Source organism: Ranitomeya variabilis, chromosome 4 (assembly GCF_051348905.1).
Source record: "Ranitomeya variabilis isolate aRanVar5 chromosome 4, aRanVar5.hap1, whole genome shotgun sequence".
NCBI classification, from domain to species: domain Eukaryota; kingdom Metazoa; phylum Chordata; class Amphibia; order Anura; family Dendrobatidae; genus Ranitomeya; species Ranitomeya variabilis.
In genome coordinates, this window is record NC_135235.1 from 697208221 (window position 1) to 697231784 (window position 23564).

Genomic DNA, 23564 nt, shown 5'->3' on the forward strand with positions numbered 1-23564 from the left:
AGCGCTATGTTGGTGAATTTTGTTCAAAATATCTGAGAATTTGGGTGTTTCGTTTTTTTTCCCACCAGAATGCCAATGCATTTTTGACAACTAGGAGGGTCTGTATGATGACATATCTAACCGAGGGGTCAAATTGCTCCACGTCAAGGGAAAGAAGCCCCCTTTGAGGGGTGATCATAAAGTTTTCAGAAAAGGAGTTAATATGGCGCGATACCTGGAACCAGAGATTTTTTATTTTCGCAGTCTCTCCAACATAAGGGAGAGTATTCCTGGTTTATATGTGACAATCTGATGGGAGTGAGATACCATCTTGTCATTATTTTACAATAGGACTCATGGAACGCCATTGATATGTTTGACTGGTTTGTGTTTTTTATAGCGCTGTCCCATTGTTCAGTTCGCAAGTCTGTACCAAGGTCGGACTCCCACCTCTTCATATATACGTTTTTAGAGCTAACATTGTCCTTGATAAAGTAACTAGATAAGTAACTTCGGCTCCAAATGTTTTTATTGTTTAGGTTGCACAGCAGTGAAGAAAGGACTACAAGATTCAAGGCTTACCGGTCAGGAGTTTTTGTATACTGTCCTTCAGCATAGTAAAAAGGACCAGTTCAGAAGAGGGTAAGTTGTATTAAGATTTTATCTCACTGAATGTAAGGAATTTAATCCCATTGTGAATATTCCCAATTCTCCTAATGCCAGATTTGTTCCATGATTCGGTCAGACGGAGGTTAAATATTAAAGCTAATAAGTGTAGAGGAAATTTCGTAACTTGTTCAATTTTATTAAAGTTTTTGTATGGTTTAACAAAAAAAGAAAAAAAAAAGAAAAATGGGATGGGATGGTTCCTTTTGTGATTTATGGAACAGGAAATTGAAAAAAGTTCCCAAACAGAGTCCATATTACTGACGTCCCTCTCCAGGCAAAACCAAGAGGGGTGCACCTTGGTGTTATTAAACCAGTGCCAGCTTTGCTTGACTAATGAAGCCAAGTAGTACACGTGCACATTTGGCAAACCTGCGCCTCCTCTACCTTTGTGTTTATGGAGAATGTCTCACGACACCCTAGCCCTCCTACCGTTCCATATGAAAGAATATATTAGACTTTGGATCTTATGGATGGAAGGACTACTGGGAGGGTCCTGAAAACATAAAGGACCTTGGGTAAAATAAAGGACTTGAGTGTTAGTATTTTTCCAAATATAGAGAGATCTGATTGCGCAAAATATGAGATATCTTGGGAAACAGTGTTAAGTATATTATCCAGGTAGATCCTAACGGTTGCGTTAATCGTGTCTGCTATACTGATTCCTAGATAGGTTATCCCCATTCTCTCCCATGTCAATTCCGTTTGTTTCTTTTCATTTTCAATCTCAGAGTCACTCATGTTAAAGGTCAGGAACTTGGATTTATGGGAGTTAATTTTAAAGTATGAGTCTTTGGAGAATAACTCCAGTTCTAGAGAAAGGGCTTTGATAGATTTTGTGGGTTCAAGTAACGTGAGGAAAAGGTTATTCGCAAACAATCCTAATTTAAAGTGACGTGACGGCAAATTAAATCCTTGAATGTCTATATTCATTCCAATTCTTTCGGCTAGGGGCTATATAGCAAGAACAAACAACAGGGGTGACAAAGGACATACCTGTCTCGTCCTGTTGGAAATGGGTATTGGCTCTGATAATGAGTTATTGGTGTAAATTGTAGCCCCTGGGCCTGAATAAAGTGCAAAGACCGAGGACAGGAATTTGTGATCAGAGCCAAGTTTATTAAGAGTTGCCTTCAAATGTGACTAGTTCAACCTGTGAAAGGCCTTTTCTGCACCTAATGCCAGAAAGACCGCTTGGGATTTTGAAGTTTTAGCTATGTTAATTAAATTTACCCTTCTGGTCCCATCTGACGCTTGACGTCCTTCTGTAAAGCCATTTTGGTCGTCTGACAGTAGATAAGGGAGAATGTACTTTAAACGATTCGCAAGTATTTTGGAGTAGAGTTTAATATCATTGTTAATAAGTCTGTAGATCTGTACCCTCTCAGGGTCTCCCCCCCCGCCTTTGGGATCATAATAATCACTGCCTCCAACATCTTTGGGGAATGAACCCCCAGAGGATGCCAATTCAAAGGCAGAGACCAGATGTGGGGCCATGTTATGATCCTAGTGGCAAGGATCGCAAGTTTGACTAGCTAAGTAACTAAACCGACGACCAGCTCTGGGGAAGTGGTATCTGGATTGACCGCAACCTGATCCTATCCGCAAACAACTATAGGCAGCCGTGGAACGTTACCTGGAAATCCTAGATGTCTCTTCACGGCCTGAGAAACTACCTATTCCTAGAGGGAAAGTAAAGTCCTTACTTGCCTCAGAGAAATGACCCCAAAGATATAGAAAAGCCCCCCACAAATATTAACGGTGAGTTAAGGGGAAAGCACAAACGCAGAGATTAAATAGATTTAGCAAATGAGGCCCACTAACACTAGATAGCAGAAAATAGGAAGGGAGCTGTGCGGTCAATAGAAAACCCTAAGCAAAATATCCACACAGAGATTGCTCGAGCCCCCGCACCAACTAACGGTGCGGGGGAAGCAACTCCGTACCCCAGAGCTTACCAGCAGCAAGAACTCACATATTAGCAAGCTGGACTAAACTCATCATACACTGAAATCATATTGCAGACTGATGAGCAAAAAATAATCAAACAGAAACTTAGCTTCTCCAGAAGAGACTGAAAACGAAGATAATCAGGGGAGATCAGAATAGCACTGAATACATCGACAGCCGGCAACAAGTGGAGGTGAAGCAGAGCTAAATAGGAAACTCCCTAGTGCATAACGAGGCAGCTGATCCAGCCACAGATCCACAGGATAACAAACAAAGCCACCAGGGGGAGCCCAAAAACAAAACTCACACAATACCACCTGTGACCACAAGAGGTAGCCCGAAAACAGAGTTCACAACAGGGCCAACAATTTCGAGAATGATTTGAAATATTCGTTAGAGAAGTCATCTGGTCCAGGTGCTTTTTGAGTCTTTAATTTGTTGATTGTGATAACTCTCTCTTTCTCTAAGAATGGACTATTAATAAATTCCAAATCTGTCTGAGTTATTTTTGGGAGATTGATTTCCATTAAAAAGGCATTAATGGAGTTTGGATCTACGGTAGGAGTTGAAGGGTTATCTTTCAGGTTATATAAGTTGTGAAAGAACTCTGCAAAGGATTTGACTATGACCTTTTGTGCGTCTTGGCTTCGCCTGAAGGGGAGGTGATTTTGTTTATTCTTCTATTAATTCTTTCTTTTTTGAGTTTTGCCATCATGTATTTAGTTGACTTGTTTAAAGATGAGTATACTATAAACTTTGAAGCTTTGATGACTGATTCATATTCTTAGAAAACTTCAGATCTTAAATTTTGTCTTAGATTTAAAATTTCTGCCTGGATAGTAGGGGAAGGTACTTTCAGATTATTTTGTTGTTCCTCTTTTTCACTTATTTGGGCTTGCAGATTGGTAATTTTTTCTTTGTTCCATTTTTTGTTTCTTGATGAGATCTGAATAAGGCCTCCTCTGAGGACTGATTTATGTGCATTCCACAGTGTGAAAGCGTCTATCTGGTCATTCAAGTTTTCTTTAAAGTAGTTGTTTATAAGGTTTTCAATTTTGAGTTTAAATTCTGGGATTTTAAATAATGTTGGATTGTTTTTCCAGAGATGAGTAAATTCAGGAGAGGGGCCTGTAAGAGTCATGTCGGTCTGGTAGTCGGGGGCAGGTATATCTCGCCCAGGTATTTGTCCTATGTGAATTAGGCCGCTCAGTATCTTCAGGATACCGAGGGGTTAATAAGTGCAGGAATAAAGGCTGACCAGCTGGAGGTTTCAGGTGTCAGCCTGGGGCACACAGAATGCCTGTCTGTGTGAGGCAAACGTGAGTGAGAGCTGTGCTCGTGACCTGTGTAATGTTAGCTGGGTGGGAGAAGCCCCCCAGTTGTTAGATAGGAACGTATTTGTATAGTTAGCGCCGGACAGGCAAGGATTTATTTTTATGTTTTGTTTTCTGTATTTGCTTTCACTTTAATAAACCTGACCTGGGGTCAGTCTACTTGGAAACCTGCTGTCACCTCAGAGTTTAATGCACAAACCACGTGACCTTTGACCCCAGCAAAGGCGATCCCGGAGTGTTTTGTTACATTGTGGTGGAGAACGCGGGCACTCCGTGGCACAGGCGACAGTATGGAAGACGTGGTGAAAGCCCTAGTACAGTCCGCTGCCGTACAGCAGGAAGCTAACCGCTTGATGGCCGCACAGCTGAAGGAGTTGGTGGACGTGACGACTGCAGACCGCCAGCTTCTCCAACAGGTGGCGCAGCGCTTGGTGAGCATGCCTGAGGCTAACCCGGAAGCAGAGTCCAGGAGAATCCATGTGAGTCGGTACTGGCAAAAACTGACCGCAGAAGATGACGTCGAGGCGTACCTGACAACATTTGAGTGGACAGCGTTGAGAGAGAAGTGGCCGAAGGAACGATGGGCCGATCTAATTGCTCTGTTTCTCTCCGGTGAGGCCCAAAAAGCTTACCATGACTTGGACCCGGAAGTCGCTCAGGACTTTGAGAGGTTGAAAGCTGAGGTCCTGGCTTGGCTGGGTGTGACGACGGCTGTCCGTGCACAGAGGGTACATCAGTGGACCTATCAGCCAGATAAACCGCCGCGATCGCAGATGTTCGACCTGATCTACTTGATAAAGAAATGGCTGCAACCCGAGTTACTGACAACTCCGGAGATAATTGTTGTGAAATTGGATTTTGGGCTCCCCCGGTGGCCACTGGTGGAATTGAACTGGTGTGCATCATCCCCTCTGTTCACCTGTTTCCATCAGGATGTGGGAGTCGCTATTTAGCCTTGCTCCTCTGTCACTTCCATGCCGGTCAACATTGTAATCAGAAGCCTTTCTGTGCATGTTCCTGCTACTAGACAACTCCCAGCTAAGTTGGACTTTAGTCCTCGTTTGTTTTTGCATTTTGTTCCAGTTCACAGCTGTAGTTTCGTTTCTGTGTCTGGAAAGCTCTTGTGATCTGAAATTGCCACTCTGATGTTATGAGTTAATACTAGAGTCTTAAAGTAATTTCAGGATGGTGTTTTGACAGGGTTTTTAGCTGACCATGAAAGTGCCCTTTCTGTCTTCCTGCTATCTAGTAAGCGGACCTCAATTTTGCTAAACCTATTTTCATACTACGTTTGTCATTTCATCTAAAATCACCGCCAATATATGTGGGGGCCTCTGTCTGCCTTTCGGGGAAATTTCTCTAGAGGTGAGACAGGACTATATTATCCTCTGCCAGGATTAGTTAGTCCTCCGGCCGGCGCTGGGCGTCTAGGGATAAAACGTAAGGCAACGCTACCCGGCTACTGTTAGTTGTGCGACAGGTTTAGTTCATGGTCAGTTTAGTTTCCATCCTTCCAAGAGCTAGTTCTTATGTTTGCTGGGCTATGTTCTCTTGCCATTGAGAACCATAACAGATAATCCAGCGGATCGTTCTGGACAAGTACCTGAGAGTACTACCACCGGCGCTGAAAAAGTGGGTGAGCCAAGGAAATCCCGCGACAGCGGATCAATTGGTGGACTTGGTGGAGCGTTATTCCGTGGCGGAAGGACTTCCTGATGATACCGCTACTACACGAACTGTACCTCCTCCTCGTGGAACCGGTAAGACTGTTCCAGGGACTGCGGGGGAAGGAAAATTGCCAAAAACTGTGGGGGAGGAACACGGGACTGCTCGCACCCCGAGATCAAGGGTGTCGGACTCTGGTTTCAATAGGGGGCCTGTTAGGTGTTTCCGTTGCCATGAGAAGGGCCATGTTTCTGCGAACTGTCCTGTTACCACTGAACCCATGCAGTGCGACGTTACGGACTCTAAGAAACGCATGTCTTTGGTTACACGGCTAGTAAGTGTGAATGTGGGTCAAAATGATACAGCGAAACACCTGCGTGAATTGTCTGTAGATGGGAAAAATGTTGTGGCATTGCTAGACTCTGGAAGTGTGGTGACTCTGGTGAAAGCCAGTCTGGTGGCACTTCCATCAGGTCCGTCTGATAAATTTTCTGTAACGTGTGTGCATGGTGACACCTGCTCATATCCTACAGCGGTCATATGTATCTCCACTCCCTATGGGTCTGTGCAACACAAAGTGGGACTCGTTCCCGCATTGTTACATGATATAATCCTGGGCAGGGATTTTCCTCATTTCTGGCAGTTGTGGGAGAATCAGTTGCTCCTTCACGGTAGCTGTAACCGTGAATCTTCCCCCATGCCATCTGGAGGTCCCGAGTTCCTAGACGAGACCCCACAGGAAGATGTTGCTGGGGAGGTTATTGAATCTAACCTTCAGTTCCCCTTCTCAGTTATGGCGGGGGAAACTCAGGAAACTGAGGAAACTCAGCGAGAGGCGGAGGCAGACAGCCATCCAGCACCCTGCCTACCCGATTTGGGAGTTCAGTTGGATGACTTCCACAAATGAAAGATCCTACCCTGACTCAGGCTAGGAAAAATGTAAAAGTGATAGATAGCGTACCCGTACCCGTAGAACCTGACACTAGGCTAGCGTACCCGTACATGGTTCTTGAGAATGATTTACTCTACCAGGTAGAAAAAAAAGGGGAAGACACTGTGCAACAGTTAGTGGTACCCAAACCTTATCGGCGGAAGGTACTGGACCTGGCCCACGGACATATAATGGGGGGACATCTGGGGGTACAAAAAAACACAGAAAGGATATTGCATTGTTTTGTGTGGCCCGGAATACACAATGATGTGCGTAACTATTGTGAGTCCTGTCCAGAGTGCCAAATCTCGGCACCTAAACCTCGGTTCTGTAGCCCTTTGGTACCCCTCCCTATTATTGGGGTCCCGTTTGAGAGAATTGGGATGGATTTGGTTGGGCCCCTTCCCCGGTCCGCACGTGGGCATCAACATATCCTCGTCATCATGGACTATGCCACTCGTTACCCCGAAGCCATCCCTTTGCGTAACACTGCTACCAAAACGATTGTCAAAGAGTTGGTACAAGTGTTTAGTCGGGTGGGATTTCCAAAACAGATACTCACCGACCAGGGGACTCCCTTTATGTCAAGGGTGATGAAGGAGCTCTGCAGGCTCTTACAAATAGACCAGTTGCGTACATCTGTCTATCACCCTCAAACAGATGGCCTGGTTGAGCGGTTCAATAAAACCTTAAAACAGATGCTCCGGAAGGCGATAGACAAAGATGGGAAGAACTGGGATTACTTGTTACCCTATTTGCTGTTTGCCATTAGGGAAGTTCTCCAGTCTTCCACAGGATTCTCGCCTTTCGAGCTATTATATGTCCGTCGTCCCCGTGGACTGTTGGACGTCGCAAAAGAAACCTGGGAAGGTCAAGTCACTCCCTTTAAAACGGTGATAGACCATGTAACGCAAATGCAGGACCGGATTGCTGCTGTCATGCCCCTTGTTAGGGAACATATGTTACAGGCCCAGGGAGCCCAGAGGCAAAGTTATGATAGAGGCGCCAAGGTCCGTACGTTTGCACCCGGGGATAGGGTGTTGATCCTAATCCCTACGGTGGATAGTAAATTTCTGGCAAAATGGCAGGGCCCCTTTGAGGTCATGGAACGAGTTGGAGAAGTGAACTATAAAGTGCACCAGCCTGGTAAGAGAAAACCAGAGCAGATTTATCATGTGAATCTGATAAAACCCTGGAAAGACCGCGCTGCCCTAACAGCGGATCTGCCCCGTCCGGTTTGCTCACCTACCATACCGGAGGTGCAGATTGCCGAGACTCTCTCTGAACGACAAAAATCTGAGGTTAAGCAGTTTTTGTTACAGAACCAACAGTTTTTCTCGGAAAAACCTGGCCAGACTAGGCTAGTGAAACATGAGATTGTCACAGAGCCTGGTGTCACAGTTCATGTGAAGCCATACCGGATTCCAGAAGCACGCCGTGAAGCCGTCTCCCGGGAGGTGAAGGCCATGTTGGACTTAGGAGTCATTGAAGAGTCGCACAGCGCCTGGTCCAGTCCAATCGTGTTGGTACCTAAGCCGGATGGCTCTATACGGTTTTGCAATGACTTTCGGAAACTGAATGCGGTTTCTAAATTTGATGCCTACCCTATGCCCCGGGTCGATGAGTTGATCGATCGGCTGGGTAAAGCCCGATATATTACGACCCTGGATCTAACAAAGGGGTACTGGCAGATCCCTCTGGCCGAGGCGGCCAGAGAGAAGACGGCATTTGCTACACCGGAAGGGCTGTTCCAGTATATCTACATGCCGTTTGGACTTCACGGAGCCCCAGCAACGTTCCAGAGATTGATGGATCGAGTCTTGAGGCCCCACAGGCAGTACGCCTCTGCCTACCTAGACGACATCATAATTTACAGCGTGGACTGGGAAGCTCACCTCCGGAAGGTACAGGCGGTGATTGATGACCTGAGAGACGCAGGCTTAACGGCGAATCCTAAGAAATGTCACATCGGCCTTGAAGAAGCCCGATACTTGGGCTACGTGATTGGCAGAGGAGTGGTTAAACCCCAGATCGACAAAATACAGGCAATTCAGGGCTGGCCGCAACCAGTGAACAAGAAACAAGTTCAAGCTTTCCTGGGCATTGCCGGCTATTATCGCCGGTTCATACCCAACTTTGCGGCCATGGCTACCCCCTTGATGGATCTTACCAAAGGGAGGGATTCCGTCATGGTAAAATGGACCTCAGCGGCTGAAGAGGCCTTCCACAGTCTGAAACGGGCTTTGTGCTCTCAGCCCGTACTAGTGACTCCTGATTTCAGCAGCCAGTTTGTGGTGCAAACGGATGCTTCTGATACTGGTATTGGAGCTGTACTTTCCCAGGTAAGGGACGGAGTCGAAAACCCGGTCCTCTACCTCAGTCGGAAACTGAATGTACATGAGCAGAGGTATGCCGTGATTGAAAAAGAGTGCCTAGCCATCAAATGGGCTCTCGACTCCCTCAAATATTACCTGGCAGGTAGGAAGTTTAGGCTGGTCATGGACCATGCCCCTCTCAAGTGGATGCATCTCCACAAGGACCGTAATAGTCGGGTAACCCGGTGGTTCCTTGCTCTGCAGGCTTACTCGTTCACGGTGGAGCACCGCCCCAGGGTGCAGATGGGGAATGCTGATGCCCTGTCCCGAGTACACTGTTTCGAGACTGATGAGCAAAAAATAATCAAACTGAAAATTAGCTTCTCCAGAAGAGACTGAAAACGAAGATAATCAGGGGAGATCAGAATAGCACTGAATACATCGACAGCCGGCAACAAGTGGAGGTGAAGCAGAGCTAAATAGGAAACTCCCTAGTGCATAACGAGGCAGCTGATCCAGCCACAGATCCGCAGGATAACAAACAAAGCCACCAGGGGGAGCCCAAAAACAAAACTCACACAATACCACCTGTGACCACAAGAGGTAGCCCGAAAACAGAGTTCACAACAGGGCCAACAATTTCGAGAATGATTTGAAATATTCGTTAGAGAAGTCATCTGGTCCAGGTGCTTTTTGAGTCTTTAATTTGTTGATTGTGATAACTCTCTCTTTCTCTAAGAATGGACTATTAATAAATTCCAAATCTGTCTGAGTTATTTTTGGGAGATTGATTTCCGTTAAAAAGGCATTAATGGAGTTTGGATCTACGGTAGGAGTTGAAGGGTTATCTTTCAGGTTATATAAGTTGTGAAAGAACTCTGCAAAGGATTTGACTATGTCCTTTTGTGCGTCTTGGCTTCGCCTGAAGGGGAGGTGATTTTGTTTATTCTTCTATTAATTCTTTCTTTTTTGAGTTTTGCCATCATGTATTTAGTTGACTTGTTTAAAGATGAGTATACTATAAACTTTGAAGCTTTGATGACTGATTCATATTCTTAGAAAACTTCAGATCTTAAATTTTGTCTTAGATTTAAAATTTCTGCCTGGATAGTAGGGGAAGGTACTTTCAGATTATTTTGTTGTTCCTCTTTTTCACTTATTTGGGCTTGCAGATTGGTAATTTTTTCTTTGTTCCATTTTTTGTTTCTTGATGAGATCTGAATAAGGCCTCCTCTGAGGACTGATTTATGTGCATTCCACAGTGTGAAAGCGTCTATCTGGTCATTCAAGTTTTCTTTAAAGTAGTTGTTTATAAGGTTTTCAATTTCGAGTTTAAATTCTGGGATTTTAAATAATGTTGGATTGTTTTTCCAGAGATGAGTAAATTCAGGAGAGGGGCCTGTAAGAGTCATGTCGGTCTGGTAGTCGGGGGCAGGTATATCTCGCCCAGGTATTTGTCCTATGTGAATTAGGCCGCTCAGTATCTTCAGGATACCGAGGGGTTAATAAGTGCAGGAATAAAGGCTGACCAGCTGAAGGTTTCAGGTGTCAGCCTGGGGCACACAGAATGCCTGTCTGTGTGAGGCAAACGTGAGTGAGAGCTGTGCTCGTGACCTGTGTAATGTTAGCTGGGTGGGAGAAGCCCCCCAGTTGTTAGATAGGAACGTATTTGTATAGTTAGCGCCGGACAGGCAAGGATTTATTTTTATGTTTTGTTTTCTGTATTTGCTTTCACTTTAATAAACCTGACCTGAGGTCAGTCTACTTGGAAACCTGCTGTCGCCTCAGAGTTTAATGCACAAACCACGTGACCTTTGACCCCAGCAAAGGCGATCCCGGAGTGTTTTGTTACAGGCCCAAGAGAAATTCTGCAAGCCCTGGTGTATGATCAGATAAAGTTTTCTTCAGAAATTTTATATTTTTACCCTTGGTCTGGGTAAATATATTTGTAAGAATTAAGTCTATGCAGGAGGACATCTTATGCACATCTGAAAAGTGGTAATATTGGCGGGACCAGGTATTTAAGCATCGGAAGGTATCATAGAGCTCATTCTGAACTAGACAATTTTTTATCGCCAGTGCTTTGTAGCGAACTGAGGAGGAGGACTCTAAAGTGCTGTCAGGAACCATGTTAAAATCTCCTAACAGTATAAGATCCCCGGATTTGACTTTGCTCACTTTCTTTTGTAATTTGTTCAGGAATGAAATGTGTCTCGTGTTATGGACATATATATTCACTACTGTACAAGGCCTGTTATTTAGTAGGCATATAAGGATATGATACCTACCCAAAAAGTCCATTATCTCCTTGACAAACTGGAATGGGACAGGGCTACTTACCATCGTGATGACCCCAGCTATTTTGGAAGAAAACAACAATTTGAATACATGGGGAAAATGTTTGTGTTGGAAGACTTGTTGGCGGTCAATTGCCATTTTAACCTCCTGCAAACATATAAGATCAGCATGGGTGTGGTTAATCTCTTTCCATACAGCAAATCTCTTATTGGGGCTATTGAGAACCCTAATATTGTATGACAAAATACTAATTAACAAATAAAAGACAATGCATTACTAGTAAAGGAAAAAGGGAGAGAAAAAAATTATAGACTACAATTGGCCTTTTAACGTGTGCCAAACCAGTTTAACTTACAAACAATAGGAGTTCTCCTGGAGGACTCCAAACCAGTTGGTATCTTACCTTAGTGTGGGGGAAAAAAAGCAACCCAATAATTTGTGGCTAAGATCCCACAAAGACATCATTGTTCAGAGTTTGATTGACAATATAAAGAGAATGTTTTCCCCTCCTAACCCTTACCATTAAAAGCTGGTTCGTCCATAAGAAAATTTATGAACCTTGAACCCTCTTGGGGTGAGTTAATTGGGTAATTTTTGTTGTTATACCAAACCAGGAGCTCTGTGGGGAAACCCCACCTATAGGGAACCCAAAGTTCTCTGAGTTTTCAAGTCACTTCTTTGAAGGACCTTCGTGCATCCATGGTTGCCTTTGAGAAATCTGAGAAAATCTTACTACCATATTTTTATATGGTTCAGGAAAGGAGCCCCTCTCTCTGATGCTTTTTAAAATAATTTCTTTGGTTTCATAAAAATGAATTCTGAGGATGGTATTTCCTGGTTTATCCTGTTTAATCACGTGGGGACGCATGAGATGGTGGATACGGTCGATATTTAGTTCCAAATCTGACAAATTGGGTACCAAATTTTTAAATAAGTTTCTTGTGTAGCCTGAGAGATCATTTTGAGGAACTGATTCTGGTATTCCTTTAATCTTTAAATTGTTCCTCCTATTACGATCTTCCAGATCCAGATTTGAGGTCTGTTTGGAAAGATAAATGGAATCCTTCTCCACCAGAGTCAGCCTTTTTTCATTTTTCTCAAACCTCTGAATGAAACTACTGCATGCCTCCTGGAGAGACTTAGCTTGTGTCTCAAACCCGATTCTCATAGAGTTACTGAAGGATTTAAAGATGCCAGCCAAAAATCCCTCAGTAACTTGTTTACTGGAACCAAGATATTCATCTAGGTTAACTGAGGGAATTGGTGCTGCCATTGGTGAAATGGAGGCAGCGTGATCATTTTTAATCCTCTGATTCTCTGGGCTATTAGGTGAGTAATCGTCTGAAAGGCTATCTGACTCATCTGTAGAAGGGTTAAGGCCCCGTCACACATAGCGAGATAGCTGCTGAGTCACAAGTTTTGTGACGCAACAGCGACCTCAGTAGCGATCTCGCTATGTGTGACACGTACCAGCGACCCGGCCCCTGCTGCGAGATCGCTGGTCGTGTCGGAATGGCCTGGACCTTTTTTTGGTCGTTGAGGTCCCGCTGACATCGCTGAATCGGTGTGTGTGACACCGATCCAGCGATGTCTTCACTGGTAACCAGGGTAAACATCGGGTTACTAAGCGCAGGGCCGCGCTTAGTAACCCGATGTTTACCCTGGTTACCAGCGTAAATGTAAAAAAAACCAAACAGTACATACTCACCATCTGATGTCCGTCAGGTCCCTTGCCGTCTGCTTCCTGCTCTGACTGAGTGCCGCCGTACAGTGAGAGCAGAGCACAGCAGTGACGTCACCGCTGCGCTGTGCTCTCACTGTACGGTGGCACTCAGTCAGAGCAGGAAGCAGACGGCAAGGGACCTGACGGACATCAGATGGTGAGTATGTACTGTTTGTTTTTTTTGGTAACCAGGGTAAACATCGGGTTACTAAGCGCGGCCCTGCGCTTAGTAACCCGATGTTTACCCTGGTTACCCGGGTGCTGCAGGGGGACTTCGGCATCGTTGAAGACAGTTTCAACGATGCCGAAGTCGTTCCCCTGATCGTTGGTCGCTGGAGAGAGCTGTCTGTGTGACAGCTCCCCAGCGACCACACAGCGACTTACCAACGATCACGGCCAGGTCGTATCGCTGGTCGTGATCGTTGGTAAATCGCTATGTGTGACGGGGCCTTTAGCGTTATTCTCTTGGTCACTAAGACCCTTTCTTTTATACGATTTAGAGGTGTCCATTTCCTCTGTAGGTATCACAGATGGCATCAGTGGTTTGGTGTCTTATTTAGTGTCACTTTTGAAAGAAAGGGAGCTGGGATTTGTTTTAGTTGTTGTTTTTTTTGGGCCAACCCCTCCTTTTATTGTCTTATTATATGTCGGGATATATGATTGTTTTGGATAGGAAGATTTTGATTCATCTCCTTTTAGTGGCGACCTAGATTTTGTTATGCTTGCTCCCTGATTGATGGGCGCGGGCAGTGGCGTAACTACAAAGTTATGGGCCCCGGTGCGAACTTCCAAATGGGGCCCCCCCCGCAGCCCTGCCATACAACTCAAGGTAACCCCCATAGAATACAACGCAGCCCCCCTCATAGTGCTCCATACCGTTGATTATTGCCCCATAGATGCTCCATATAAAGCTGCCCCATATATAATGCTCTGCACCGTTCATTATGGCCCCATAGATGCTCCATATAAAGCTGTGCCATATATAATGCTCTGCACCTTTCATTATGGCCCCATAGATGCTCCATAGAAAGCTGTGCCATATATAATGCTCTGCACCGTTCATTATGGCCCCATAAGATGCTCCGCACAGCCACTTGCCCCTTATAGTGCTGCACAAGCGTTATGGCCCCATAAGAAGCTCCGCACAGCCACTGCCCCTTATAGTGCTGCACAAGTGTTATGGCCCCATAAGATGCTCCGCACAGTCACTGCCCCTTATAATGCTGCACAAGTGTTATGGCCCCATAAGATGCTCCGCACAGTCACTGCCCCTTATAGTGCTGCACAAGTGTTATGGCCCCATAAGATGCTCCGCACAGCCACTGCCCCTTATAGTGCTGCACAAGTGTTATGGCCCCATAAGATGCTCCGCACAGTCACTGCCCCTTATAGTGCTGCACAAGTGTTATGGCCCCATAAGATGCTCCATCCAGCCACTGCCCCTTATAGTGCTGCACAAGTGTTATGGCCCCATAAGATGCTCCGCACAGCCACTGCCCCTTATAGTGCTGCACAAGAGTTATGGCCCCATAAGATGCTCCGCACAGTCACTGCCCCTTATAGTGCTGCACAAGTGTTATGGCCCCATAAGATGCTCCGCACAGCCACTTGCCCCATATAGTGCTGCACAAGCGTTATGGCCCCATAAGATGCTCCATCCAGCCACTGCCCCTTATAGTGCTGCACAAGTGTTATGGCCCCATAAGATGCTCCATCCAGCCACTGCCCCTTATAGTGCTGCACAAGTGTTATGGCCCCATAAGATGCTCCGCACAGCCACTGCCCCTTATAGTGCTGCACAAGAGTTATGGCCCCATAAGATGCTCCGCACAGCCACTGCCCCTTATAGTGCTGCACAGATGTTATGGCCCCATAAGATGCTCCGCACAGTCACTGCCCCTTATAGTGCTGCACAAGTGTTATGGCCCCATAAGATGCTCCACACAGCCACTGCCCCTTATAGTGCTGCACAAGTGTTATGGCCCCGTAAGATGCTCCGCACAGCCACTGCCCCTTATAGTGCTGCACAAGAGTTATGGCCCCATAAGATGCTCCGCACAGCCACTGCCCCTTATAGTGCTGCACAGATGTTATGGCCCCATAAGATGCTCCGCACAGTCACTGCCCCTTATAGTGCTGCACAAGTGTTATGGCCCCGTAAGATGCTCCGCACAGTCACTGCCCCTTATAGTGCTGCACAAGTGTTATGGCCCCATAAGATGCTCCGCACAGCCACTGCCCCTTATAGTGCTGGCGCTGCACAAGTGTTATGGCCCCACAAGTTGCTCCGTATAGCCACTTGCCCCTTATGCTTTTGCTGCCATAAAAAAAAAAAAAATCACATACTCACCTCACCTCTCTCTCTTCGCTCAGGACCCGGGCACTATCAATATTTACCTGGCTGCTCCTCGTGCGGCTCCGTCTTCGGCATTGACGTTCAGCAGAGGGCGCGCACTGACTACGTCACCGCGCCCTCTGACCTTGAACGTCACTGCCAGAGGACGCTGATGACAGAGCCGCACCGGAACGAGGAGAGGTAAATATCGCCCAGCGCTGCGCAGCGCTGTATACTCACCAGTCACCACCAGTCACCTGCAGGCTGCTCCTGGCGCTGCGTCCCTGCTTCTTCCACCGCTGCATCTTCTTCCTGTATTGAGCGGTCACATGACCCGTTCATTACAGAAATGAATATGAGGCTCCGCCTCTATGGGAGGTGGAGCCGCCTATTCATTTCTGTAATGAGCGGGACCATGTGACCGCTCAGTGCAGGAAGAATCTGCAGTGCAGGAAGAATCTGCAGCGCTGGAAGAATCAGGGACTTCCAGGGACCGCGCCGGGAGTAGGTAAGTATAATTAGAGAGCGGTGACGGCTCCCTGCTGCGGGTCACTCACAAATGGGTGCAATCATGGGTCATTTCATTCTCCGGCTTACTGTCCATGGGGCCCCCTAAGTAGTCTGGGCCCCGTCGCAACTGCGACCGCTGCGACCGCGGTAGTTACGCCCCTGGGCGCGGGCATGCGGGGGTGTGACCCCACTGTGCCACAAACCAGACTACACTGGAAGTAGCGTAACTAAGTACCTTCCTAGGTGTTCTATGGAGCCTCAGATGGTGAGGTCAGGCTTGTGCGGCAGGAAGCTACCTGGTACCACTCCAGGGTGGTGTCTGGCTGTGGCTGCTGATCCCACAGGGGGATGGAACACAGGCAGGCAGGCACGATTGTGACACTGGCAGGTGGATGGGTATGGCAGAGACACTGGCAGGCAGGCAGTTCAGATTGGCCTACCACCTCAACGCATTAACCTAACTATCCCTGTGTGGCCTATTAAAAAAAAAAAAAGTAAAATAAAACATAATCAGGTTCCTCGCATCATGTTCTCATACACTTTATGCAGTTAATAGCACTCTGTGTCTGTACTGCTACACACTTAGGCAGTTAACTGGTTCATGCAGCTTTACATGAACACCCGAGCCTTACACTATGGCTGCTCCGAATAACTAAAGCAATTGTTACCATCCACCTCTCGTGTCTCCCCTTTTCCTCATAGTTTGTAAGCTTGCGAGCAGGGCCCTCATTCCTCCTGGTATCTATTTTGAACTGTGATTTCTGTTATGCTGTAATGTATATTGTCTGTACAAGTCCCCTCTATAAGTTGTAAAGCGCTGCGGAATATGTTGGCGCTATATAAATAAAAATTATTATTATAAGAAAGTGTGCTTCAAATAAGCTGGAAGGATGATAAGAGGAAAATGCCTGGTTGCTGTATATGTAGATCAAATTATGTGCAGCGCATCTGTGGCGCCCCAGGGTCCTGGTCATCACAGTGGTATTGCTTTCCTCCAGGGGAGAGTGATGCTACGTTTGGAGGCAAGGAAGGATAACTGCATCCAGGTATCACAAACATGCAAAACATTCACACTCCAGGCCACCAGGGGGAGCTTTTGATCCTATTTACTAGGTGACTCCCCACACATATATATAACTGGTAGTCTGTAGGGAAAGTTAGTCAGTCCTTCAAGGAAGCTGTTCCTGGCAGGAGCGAATTCCTGTCAGAGGACAGAGGAGAGGGCCCACGGAGCTGTGCATGCCCTAAGAGCTGCAGCTCCCAGAAAGAGACGCTTTGAAGGCAGAATTGTATTGCAGCGAGCGTGAAGGAAAGCAAAGCAAAGGAGAGGATACCAGAAGGGGACCAGTCCCGAGCAGGCTGCCTCCTTCTGAGGCGCAGAACGCCGGTAGCCGGAACACCGAGGTAGTAAGGACCTCTACGCATTACTTCAGAGACAGGCAGGACAGCTAATTGCATGTTACTTGTCCGCACCTACACCCAGGAGGCACGGTGGCACTCCTCAGAGGCCGGGGCATGCTAGAGTCCCTATAAACAGCCTCAAGCCACCAGTCATATGGGTTTTGTCCTATCCGACTACGGGGGACAGAGAGAGAGACACCACATCTGTGAGACCCTTATTTGAAGCTTATGCAGTAAGGGACTACACCACTACAGTGCAAGGGAAGGCTATTGATCTCCACCTGGATAAGGGGACTCTGGACTTGCTTCCGAACTGGCCGGATCCTGCCTGCCCTGTGATCTGGTGCTCTGGACTGTGGATGCTGAAGTCTTCAGTGAAGGTAAAGAGACTACAACCTTGTGTCCTCATTCTTCTCTGCGCCTCTTATCATACCACCATCTAGGCACTGGGAAGCCCTGGGGATATACTTCACCTGTGGGAAGGTATACCATCTAGCTGCCATAACATCACCCCAGCGGACCCCTTAAAGCAGCGTCGGTCACCCTGACCGAATACCACAGGTGGTGTCACGAACATAAACTTTATCCCTTTAAAGACCTTTCCCTTTTATACGGATGTCCCAGGGCCATGGACCGGGTCAGCCACCGTGACATCCCCCTTTGAGCCGACTGGACCCGATACCGAGTACCCCCTTGCCCTGACGGGGCGCTCCACATCCATGTGGGGCGACTATGGTCGCTGCTTCAAAGTGCTGCATGTTTGGAGGTCCCGGGTGCTGGACAGGAGTTGCCGGCGCCGCCCCCCTATGCACACAGCCAGGAAGCATGCACAGAGCAGGCAGGAGGCACGAAATATACGGCAGATAGGAGCTGCCCCATAGAGAATCATTGGTCCGAGTGCAATGCGTTGTTTTTGCGCCTCTCATACGTCTGTATTCCTCTCGTGTGACCCCTGCCTAACACTAAACCACTCTCTGCTAATATTCACACACATTAAAGTGAGTCTGTCACCCCAAAAATCGAATCTGAGCTAAGCCCTGAAAGGCAGTGGCCGCATCTTATATCGGCCATAACAGCTGACAGGTTCCCTTTAATAGAGACTTGTATACATACGCACTATGCACTGTAATATTCTTATTGCTGGATTAGACACCATGTTTGGGCCCTTCCCTGTCATCTATATTTGCATCTAGTCTTACTGTCTCCATTTCTAGCACTGTATTCTGTAGGTAGGGAGACACTATTGTTGTGTAGGATGTTACTCACATGCACTGGGTACAATGTCCTTGTGTCTCTCACACTAGAAGCTCCTGATTTTATCATCCATTATCAGTGTCTGTTATGTTCTTTATGTGCAAATATTCTCTACAAGTTGTCACTGTGGTCACCGGTCTATGTGAGATAAGACCCTTCAAGATGATACTTTTTTGATTTACTTATTAGTTTTGTGTCTCCCTATTTGATGAGGACTAGTGATGAGCAAATATACTCATTGCTCAGGTTTTCCTGAGCATGCTCGGGTGGCCTCCGAGTATTTGTAAGTGCTCGGAGATTTAGTTTTTGTTCCCACAGCTGCATGATTTATGGCTGCCTGAGTACATGTGGGGGTTGCCCGGTTGCTAGGGAATCCCCACATGTGTTCAAGCTGTCTAGCAGCCGCAAATCATGAAGCTGCATGGACAAAAACTATATCTCCGAGCACTTACAAATACTCGGAGGCAGGGCCGCCATCAGGGCATTAAGGCCGTGACTGGCGTATGGGGCCCGGTGGGCAGAGGGGGCCCTGTTATGAACTGGTGGTTTAGGAGCAACATGGGACGAGCTCTGGAGGAGGTGGTACCTGTACTAACCGCAGTTCCTGAGCTTATCACAACACTAGAAGCAGCCGTGGGATATTCCTGTCACTCCCTAGACACCTCGTCACAGCCGGAGGACTAACTACCCCTAAAGATGGAAACAGGAAAGCTATCTTGCCTCAGAGAAAATCCCCAAAGGAAAGGCAGCCCCCACAAATATTGACTGTGAGTGGAGAGGGAAATGACATACGCAGAATGAAATCAGAATGTAGCAAAGGAGGCCAGTCTAGCTATATAGAACAGGACAGAATACTGTGCGGTCAGTATAAAAAAAATAGAAAAATCCACCACAGAGTTTACAAAATCTCCACACCTGACTAAAGGTGTGGAGGGTAAATCTGCTTCCCAGAGCTTCCAGCTTAACTGAATAAATCCATATTGACAAGCTGGACAAGAAAAAACATAGAAAGAGCTGAACGATAAAGTCCACAATATGTGGACAGCAAAAGAACAAGCAAGGACTTATCTTTGCTGAACTGGTCAGAATATCAGGGAAATCCAAGCAGAGATGTGAATCCAACCAGGAACCATTGACAACTGGCCCAGGCTGAAGGATAGAGCCAGGATAAATAGCCGAGCCAGAAAGACGATCAGTGGAAGCAGCTGCGACTGCTAAATCCAAGGAGCAGCAGTTCCACTCAAAACCACCAGAGGGAGCCCAAGAGCAGAACTCACAAAATTGCCACTTACAACCACCGGAGGGAGCCCAAGAGCGGAATTCACAACAGGGCCCACATCGGGCCCCGTCTCATCTGCTCACCGGGCCCCTACCGGCAGCTGCAGGCTAAACCGGGCCCTTAGTGGTGCTGCAGCTGTTTAACGCTATTGACGTGCGGGCCCGCGACCGCACATCAATAGTTAACAGCCGCCAGCCAATCTGAGGCTGGCAGCTGACGTCAGCCGCAGCGTGCATGTCGTCGGCATCTGACGTCATTGTCAGTCGCTGGCGAATGCGTGCTTCAGCTGCGTGGAGAGAGCAGGAGCGTGGCCAGGTAAGCAGAACTTGTTTTTTTTTTTTTTATTGAGAGCGGCGATCCGGGGGGCCCAGGGCAGAAAGCTGGACAGAGGGGCAGAAAGCTGGACACAGGGGCAGAATGCTGGACACAGGGGCAGAATGCTGGACACAGGGGCAGAATGCTGGACACAGGGGCAGAAAGCTTTACACAGGGGCAGAAAGCTGGACATTGGGGCAGAATGCTGGACACTGATGCAGAACGCTGGACATTGGGGCAGAACGCTGGACACAGGGGCAGAACGCTGGACACAGGGGCAGAACGCTGGACACAGGGGCAGAACTCTGGACATTGGGGCAGAATGCTGGACACTGATGCAGAAAGCTGGACATTGGGACACAACGCTGGACACGGGCAGAAAGCTGGACACAGGGGCAGAAAGCTGGACACTGGTGCAGAATGCTGGACACGGGGCAGAATCGAGATACGGGGCATGATTGGAGACACAGGGGGCAGGATGAAAGACATGGTGGCATGACAGGAGACACTGGGGCTGTAATAATTATAGGGGATAATTCAGGAGACTCTTTGCGTGGAACAAGACAACAGGACACAGTTTTATAAGTGGTAAAGTTTATATTATCACACAGTGATTCAAACAAGTGCAGAGAGAAACTCAAGTCCACAACACTTGGTGCAAATAATAAACGCAGCTTAGCAGTCAATAGGAAACTTCAGAGGTAGATGCAAACAAACCGAAAGTCTATGAAGCACAGTTATTCTTGAGGAAACTTGACACGAATAGATCCTTGACTTAGTCCAGACACAGATAGATATGCTATTAGGCAGTTCAAATCATATCTTAGCTCAACCAGGGAGGCCTGGTTAATAGTCTCAGGTTTTGCAGAGCAGAAACAGCTTACATGTCCAGCAAATGCAGATGGAAGTAAAACGAGCAGCAGATGAAGGAGGATTACTGAACACTGGTGTATGCAGCAGGAACTCAGAGCAGAGTGGCAGGATCTCCAACACAGGTTCACAGGAGCAGGTGCAAGGCCAGGGAGTAATCAGGAGCTGGATGCAAAGCAGAATAATCTAGCACAGACTGAAGGTTGGGGTGGAGTTTTATAGCAGGAAGACAAGTGCACATGAGACCAAAGACGCCATGTTGGAAAAAATAAAAAATGTTCAGAGTCCTGACATTACTCCCTCCTTAGAAGCGGCCTCAGGACGATCCTGGACCTGGTTTCTCAGGGAATCTCTGATGAAGACGAGAAATCTTCTGTTGGGCATTGATGTTTTCCACAGGTTCCCAAGAGTCTTCCTCAGGGGGATAACCCTGCCATCTTATCAGATATTGGAGCCGATTCCTGCAAATCCTGGAATCAACAATTTCTTCCACCACAAATTGTTCTTGCCCATCAATCACCACAGGCTGCGGAGGTGGCACAACACGTCCCTGGAAGGTATTAGGACATACAGGCTTTAGTAAAGGATGAAAAGATACATGAAAAACTGGGTGTACCTTCATAGTCCTAGGCAGCTTCAGCCGGCAGGCCACAGAGCTCACAATACCGTTGATCTTGAAAGGGCCAATGAATTTCTGTCCAAGTTTTTGTGAAGGAACATATAACTTCAGATTCTTAGTTGCTAACCACACGGAATCTCCTACCTTGAACATGGGTGCAGGTTTACGGAATCTATCAGCCGATCTCTTATAACGTTCTTGAGCCGTGGTCAGGGATTCCTTCAGAACCTTCAGATTTTGTCTCATCGCAGTCAGCCTTTCCTCCATGGCTGGAACCAGAGAATTAATTGGAGACCTAGGTAAAATACACGTATGATAACCCAGATTGGCAATGAAAGGTGTAAATTTAGTGGAGGTGCACTGAGAATTATTATATGAAAATTCGGCTAACGGCAACAACTCCAACCAATCATCCTGGAGATGGCTGACATAGCATCTTAGATATTGTTCCAGCGTCTGGTTGGTACACTCAGTCTGACCATTTGTCTGGGGATGGTAAGCAGAAGAGAGACAGACGTTAATATTGAGTGCAGAGCAAAACCCCTTCCAGAATCTTGAAGTGAACTGTACTCCACGGTCAGAGATGATCTCATCCGGCACCCCATGCAACCGAAAGACATTCTGTATACCCAAGTTCACTGTATCTTTAGCTGAGGGGAGGCCGGTGCATGGAACAAAATGAGCAGCCTTAGTCAGGCGATCAACTACCATCATGATTGTATTCATGCCCCCGATGTAGGCAGCTCCACAATAAAGTCCATTGATATAGACCCCCAAGGGCGGGATGGAACAGGTAATGGTTGTAGAAGACCCGTAGGTGCCACATGAGGAGTCTTGTAACGGGCACATACCTCGCAAGAGAGAACATAGTCCTTTGTATCCGTCTGGCAAGTTGGCCACCAGAAGAATCGGCTCAGGAACTCTTGTGTCTTCTGTACCCCCCTGTGACCAGCCAACTTGGAGTCATGTACCAACTTGAGGATCTGCAGACGGACGACCTCCGGGACGTAGATACGTCGAGCTCTGAACCACATGCCACCCTTAAAGATAAGATTCACAGGTGGGTTGGCCAGAAATACATCACCTTCATAGGCCTCCCTGCACTCCTTCCACAAGTCCTGATCGTGGATAACTCCGATGAAATTGGCATCAGATAGAATGGTCTTGGACGGGGTTTCAGGTACAGAATCCGCAGCATGGATTCGGGATAAAGCATCAGCCTTCCCATTACGAGAACCTGGATGGTACGAGATAACATAGTTAAATTGATTTAAGAATAAGTTCCAACGAGCCTGACGAGGAGGAGAAAGACATCTAGCGGATCTAAGGAACTCTAAATTGTGATGGTCAGTTAGCACTATGATCTGTTGTGCAGCTCCTTGCAGATGATGCCTCCATTCTTTAAAAGCCGCAATAATAGCCAGCAATTCCTTGTCTCCCACGTCGTAATTCTTCTCTGCTGAGGTTAGTCTACGGGAAAAGAAAGCACAAGGATGTTGCAGACCCTTCTCTCTAGTTCTTTGGGAGAGAATAGCCCCCAAAGCATTATCAGAAGCGTCCACCTCCACAATGAAAGGATGTGTTGTGTTGTGAATTTGGATTCTGGGCTCCCCCGGTGGCTACTGGTGGAATTGAACTGGTGTTGTCATCTTCTCTGTTCACCTGTTCCCATCAAGATGTGGGAGTCGCTATATAACCTTGCTGCTCTGTTAGTTGCTTGCCGGTCAACAATGTTATCAGAAGCCTCTCTGTGCTTGTTCCTGCTCCTAGACAACTACTAGATAAGTTGGACTCTTGTCCATGTTTGTTTTTGCATTTTTGTTCCAGTTCACAGCTGAAGTTTCGTTACTGTGTCTGGAAAGCTCTTGTGAACAGGAATTGCCACTCTGGAGTTATGAGTTAATGCCAGAGTTTTAAAGTAATTCCTGGATGGTGTTTTGATAGGGTTTTCAGCTGACCATGAAAGTGTCCTTTCTGTCTTCTGCTATGTAGTAAGTGGACCTCAAATTTGCTAAACCTATTTTCATACTACGTTTGTAATTTCATCTTAATTCACCGCCAATACATGTGGGGGGCCTCTGTCTCCTTTCGGGGTATTTCTCTAGAGGTGAGCTAGGACT

General features: G+C 46.9%; 1 protein-coding gene across 1 annotated transcript in view; it reads left to right on the forward strand.

The window, feature by feature from the left end:
• Positions 1-23564, forward strand: part of LOC143767740 (uncharacterized) — a 90587-nt gene that overhangs the window by 7437 nt on the left and 59586 nt on the right. Inside the window, exon 2 of the mRNA XM_077256252.1 lies at positions 519-621. The gene's annotated coding sequence lies outside the window, so the exon portion shown is untranslated. The remainder of the gene's footprint in view (positions 1-518; positions 622-23564) is intronic.